Genomic DNA, 6,000 nt, shown 5'->3' with positions numbered 1-6,000 from the left:
GTGGAAAGGTTATAAAAAATGACTGGGATGGGTGTTCCCCTGGGATCTCCAGCTCAGCCCCATTTCCCCCTCTTCTCTCTCTCTCTCTCTCTCTCTCTCTCTCTCTCTCTCTCTCTCTCTCTCTCTCTCTCTCTCTCTCTCTCTCTCTCTCTCCCTCCAAACCCATCCTTCTCAGAAAAACCACCAAAGGTAATGGCGGTTCCTCCTCCGAGGCTGCCACCTCTCCAAGTCCCTACCCAAAGCTTACAAATGGGCACAAAGCCAGTTTGTGAAGGAGGCAGACAGATCTCTGTGAGTTTGAGGCCAACCTGGTCTACAAATCAAGTTCTAGGTCAACAAGGACTGCATTATGAGACCTTGTCTCAGCAAAACAAAACAAACAACAACAAAACCCAAAAAATAAAAAGCAAAATGAAAAGTTAGAGATAGGACTCCTAAGAGCGCATGGGATGGGCGTTTCCAGGCAAACATCCTTGTACACGGGGTTATACATATTATTGACCAGGATTCGTTCAGGAAATGGTGGGCATTTAATCATACCACTGTCCTAGGGAGTGGAACAGAGATGTCACACCTTCTGATTAGACTGGCCATCTTATTTCCAAACCATTCGCTCCTTGTCTGAGAAAGCAGGAAGGCCCTGGAACAAAGCCTGTTCTGCAATTCTCTCCCCACTTGATCTTATCCAAGGGTGCTCTCTTTGTCACAGTCACCATGGAGACCCGATCAAACTCATGCACAGGCACTTGATCTTGCAATCTGTCACTGAATAGTGGATATTCTTTCCAAGACCAAAGAACAGGAGGTTCTTAACTCAGTTCTTGTAAGGAAACAGAGCTATAGAGAAACTGTTTAATCTGAGTCCAGGACTGAGCAGGACATTGGTAATACCCTAGATTCAAGCTTTATCGATTGTACACAACTCAGAATGTTTGAGTTAAGTCTTGGAAAAGCAAGGTATATCTCATGTGTTAACTACTCCATTGCTGTTGAATTTTCCAAGCTGTTTGGTTTAACAAATATTTATTGAGTGAGGTCATTAGCTCCAATTGTGGCTATGGAGATCCAAAGAATAAGACATGTACTTTGCCCTCCAGGACCTCAAAGACTGGGTAGGATAGGCACACAGAGGTAAGCTGGGCATAGGATAACATCACAAAGGCCACCACTGAGCCATGTGGGGGAGAACTAGAAGAAGGCTCATCTCTTTTACAGATGGAGAGAACGTTTTTGAGGTACAGTGCCATTTGACATGGCTCTTGAAAGCCCCCAAAGCTCATTTTTTCTTAGCACATGAAGGAAAGATTTATTGAAGGGCTGAGAGATCACAGGAAAACTATCAGGAGGGAAAAAGGCTTGCCTGCGTGGAAGGGTTTTTACCACAGGCAACAGAAGTCAATTAGAATTTAGATGGAATTAGCAAGTCTCCAAGATACTGTATGAACAGGATGATGATAACTCAGCCTTAGCCAATGAGAGCTTTTCTAGAAGGAACACAAAGCAATTCTGATTGGACAGATCTTTAGCCGCATGCAGTGGGTGGGGAGTAGAAAATGAATCCTCTTATTCTGGGCAACCACACTGTCAGCTGAAAACAGGTGTGTGCATTATCATGGGGACAATGGCAGTTCCGATCATCCATACCTATGTAGTCACTACACTCTTTGATTTACACACACACACACACACACACACACACACACACACACACACACACACACTTGCATGAACGGGCATTGAACCCTGGACCTTGCACACAGCAAACAGGCACTTGACCATTGCGCTACACCCGCTGGTGCTATGCTGTGCTCTTTTCTTACCCATTTCCTCTGGAAAGGAGATGATGGGGTCTTCAGAGGTAACACAGGTTCTTATTGTATCTACGGCATCCAACAGCACTGTGTACACACTGCATACACAGATACGCAGGACGTGTAGAAGCAGAATTTCACTCTTAGATAGCCTTTCATGTTCTTTCTCCCTATGAATTTGGCTTCTTACATTTTTGGGTGTTCAAACACGTTCTTGTTAAATTTCTGCTGCTCCATCCTAGATCAGCCCAATCCTAGGCTTTTGAACAGGTTTGCAGAACCAAACACAAATTTTCTCCTATGGATCAGACCATAAGTCCCATCAGAAAGCAGTTGGTTACCCCACACAGTCATGTGGACCTACGTTTTGAAACTAGAATGTTTTGTTTTATATATATATGAGTGTTTTTCTTGTGTGTGTATATGTGTACCCATGTGCATGCCAGGAGCCTGTAGAGGTCAGAAGAGGGTGTTGGATCTCCTGGAACTGGAGTTATAAATGACTGTGAGCTGCAGCGTGGGTGCTGGGAACCAAATCCAGATTCTCTACAAGAGTAGCAAATGATCTTTAAAAAAAAAATAAATTTTAAGAGAATATCATACATGGCTACTGTATTTACATAATTTCTACCCCTCTCAACCCAATTCTTCCCTTGTCTCCCAACCACTTCCTCCCAAATTTGTACTCTCTCCTTTATTTTTGAGACTTCTTTTCTTTCTTTCTTTCTTTCTTTCTTTCTTTCTTTCTTTCTTTCTTTCTTCTTCTTCTTCTTCTTCTTCTTCTTCTTCTTCTTCTTCTTCTTCTTCTTCTTCTTCTTCTTCTTCTTCTTCTTCTTCTTCTTCTTCTTTAGTTTTTCGAGACAGGATTTCTCTGTGTAGCTTTGCTCCTTTTCTGGAACTCGCTTTGTAGACCAGGCTAGCCTCGAACTCACAGAGATCTGCCTGCCTCGACCTTCCGAGTGCTGGGATTAAAGGTGTGCGCCACCACCACCCGGCGACTTATTTCTTTTCTATGTGTAGGTGTTTTGCCTGCTTGTATATCTGTGCACCACATGCATGCCTGGTGCCCAAAGAGGCCAGCAGAGGGCATCAGAGGAACTGGAGTTAAGAGACAGCTGTGGCTTTTCTCCCTTTCGACTATGAGACCCAGTCCTCAGAGTGGAGGCTTCCAGGTCAGTTTCAATTTGATTCCTTCAAGTCCCGTGTCTAAAGTGTGTGGTGTCTTCAGCCATATTACCTTCAAGTTTTGGGAGGCAGCAAAGGGCAGCTGCAGAATTCTCTTGGCCTCTGACAAACCACTCAGAAGGAAGTTTTTCATGCCTGGCACTCAGTATTTTGTTAGATAGTCTATTGTTCTTGTGGGGAGCGTTATCACCCTAAGTGGTGTAACTCCATTGAAACCACACACACACACACACACATATATATATATATATATGTACACACATGCAGTTATGTTTATATCTATTATGCATGTATTCCCTTAAAGACTTACTATATGTGTATGAATGTTTTGCCTGCATGTGTAGTACATGTGTGTCTGATGCCCGAGGAAGTTAGAAGATGTCATCATATCCCTTGGAACTGGAGTTACAGGCAATTGTGAGTTTCCATGTGGGTGCTGGGGAATGAACCTCGGTCCTCTACAAAAGCAGTCAGTACTTTTAACCACTTAGCCATGTATCCATTGCATACATTTTTAAGTAATCATGAAATAACACTTCCCTATGGCTTTTCCGAACACACTTATTCTTATTTATCCCTCGCTCTCCTCTCCCTCTCATACCCTCCTTTCCCCTCTCCCCGTTAAAGTCCTGGTCCTGCTTTTCCCATCTCCCCCTTCACAGCCCCACAGCAAGTGCTCTCAACTGTGGAGCCATCTCTCCAGCCCACACTTCCAAAGGGAAGCACGACAGAGTTTAGAAATACGACAGAACAAGGAGAGGATGGAAAGCCTGGTGCTTCCTTCAGTACATGGGGACTTTCCACTAGAAAAGGAAAAAGATGGAAGCATAGAAAATTCATTGATTAGAAATATACTAAGGAAATGGGAAATTCGAGTGACGACGAGTTCAAGGCTGGGAAAAGAGGAGATTTGCACAGTACTGGAAGAAGTATGAAAAGTTCAAATCAGGCTGGAGGTCAAAGGAAGTTATTTTATGGCAATGATCGGATTGGGCTTATTCCTTTTGTCCTCACTTACATTTTTCAGTTTTAGCTATAATCATGCTTTATTAATAATACTTATCTCTTCTTTCTTTGAAGCTTCGGCAGAAAATCCATTATTTATGGTTGAGTATTCACCATTTATGAGTAAATAAAGACATCTGTATGGCCATATTGGATATGTGGCTGTGAAGTCGTCAGTGATTAAAGCATTTTACAATCTGAAATGAAAGACATTTCTCTTTTTTAAACATACAATAGAGAAATGAAATTTTATTATTCTACCTAGATTCAATTGATCCTTTATTGGTTTATCACTGATACCAAGGAACATTTACTTAATTAGCAGTAAGTAAGAACAACTGATTTTTTTTCCCCAACAAGAGGCATAGAGGTTGCATGCCTGCAATTCTAGTACTTGATGGGACGCTGATGCAGGATGATCATGTACTGGAGGCTAACCTGAGCTACACAGCTAGACCTAGTCCAAAACAAACAAAAACCAACCAACCAACCAAACCCAACCCAACCCAAAAGGTGTGTAAAAATTTGAGTTCAGGTGACTAATGCCCCATAGGGACCTAATGGACCGTAAATGTAGTGCTAAGAACAAAGGGAATGAGCAGGTCCGAGCTGCAGTTACCCAAATGAAACTCCCCCAGCTCAGAGGAATGAGTCATGTTACCTCGAGGAACTCACCTTTGGATGTAAGGGAGTAACTGACTGCCTCCTTTAATAGCTCATGTCCTTTTCCTTTAGACAAAAGACCTACAATAGTAGTGGTCAATGATTTGAATTTTTTCAGAATTAATTAGCCCTGGCATGGATGGAGACATAGTAAACACCCCTCACTTTGGGAAGTTTTGGAGACAGCTTGAGAATTTCAAATTGAAATATCACCCCCTCACACACACCCTGCTTCCCCAAATTCTGTACCTAACGATAGTATTTTTCAGAACCACTTTGATTTTACCGTAGACTTTATACTGCAGCTTTTCCCTTCAGCGTTTATGAACAATCCTTTTCTTTACTGGCAGATGTTTGAAAGATGAGATTGGAATTAGTCCTCAAATTAATTTTTAAATACATTTGCTGTGGGACGGTCTGTATGTCAAATTGCTCTGATTGGTCAATAAATAAAACACTGGTTGGCCAGTGGCCAGGCAGGAAGTAGGTGGGACAAGGAGAGAGGAGAGTTCTGGGAAGGAGAAGGCTGAGGCAGAGAGACACTGCCAGCCGCAGCCATGACCAGCAGCATGTGAAGACGCCGGTAAGCCACCAGCCACGTGGCAAGGTATAGATTTGTGGAAATGGTTAATTTAAGATAAAAGAACAGTTAGCAAGAAGCCTGCCACGGCCATACAGTTTGTAAGCAATATAAGTCTCTGTGTTTACTTGGTTGGGTCTGAGCGGCTGTGGGACTGGCGGGTGACAAAGATTTGTCCTGACTGTGGGCAAGGCAGGAAACTCTAGCTACAAATGGCGCCCAACGTGTTGGCAAGAGTTTCCACCTAAAACCTGAGAAAAGATTCTAAAACGGAACTAAAAACAGTTTCCTAATTGTCTCTCTCAAATGAGCAGCAGCTGCCAGTTTGAGTTACTGGCGGGTTCCTGGCGTGTGCGCTTAACCTGCAGTATGGCAGGAATGAGGCCTCTGCAAGTGGCACATTAAGCTGCATGGTGGATTTAGCCTTTGCTAGTACAAAACAAAAAGAGGTTTCTGGGCTACACGCTGCTTGGATAAAAGCACAGACCCACGATGGCTCCCAGACCTGGCGGAAAACATACCACCGCCATGTTGGGAAGCTGAAATGGGCGGAGCCAGCAGCCACAGCACCATTTCAGGCTTAAAAGGCTGCAGTTTAAAGCAATAGGCTCAAGGTAATATAAAACATAAGCCACATAAAGATGGCTACCACACAGAGAATCTGGATTATGTTCTCTTTGATATTTGTAGCTGAAGAAAAACATTTGATTGCAAAAGCTGTTGAGTTATGCCAAAATGTGTGTTTTAAAGGTACCT

Source organism: Peromyscus maniculatus, chromosome 21, assembly GCF_049852395.1.
Source record: "Peromyscus maniculatus bairdii isolate BWxNUB_F1_BW_parent chromosome 21, HU_Pman_BW_mat_3.1, whole genome shotgun sequence".
Taxonomy (NCBI): Eukaryota; Metazoa; Chordata; class Mammalia; order Rodentia; family Cricetidae; genus Peromyscus; species Peromyscus maniculatus.
Note: the sequence above shows the minus strand (reverse complement) of the source record.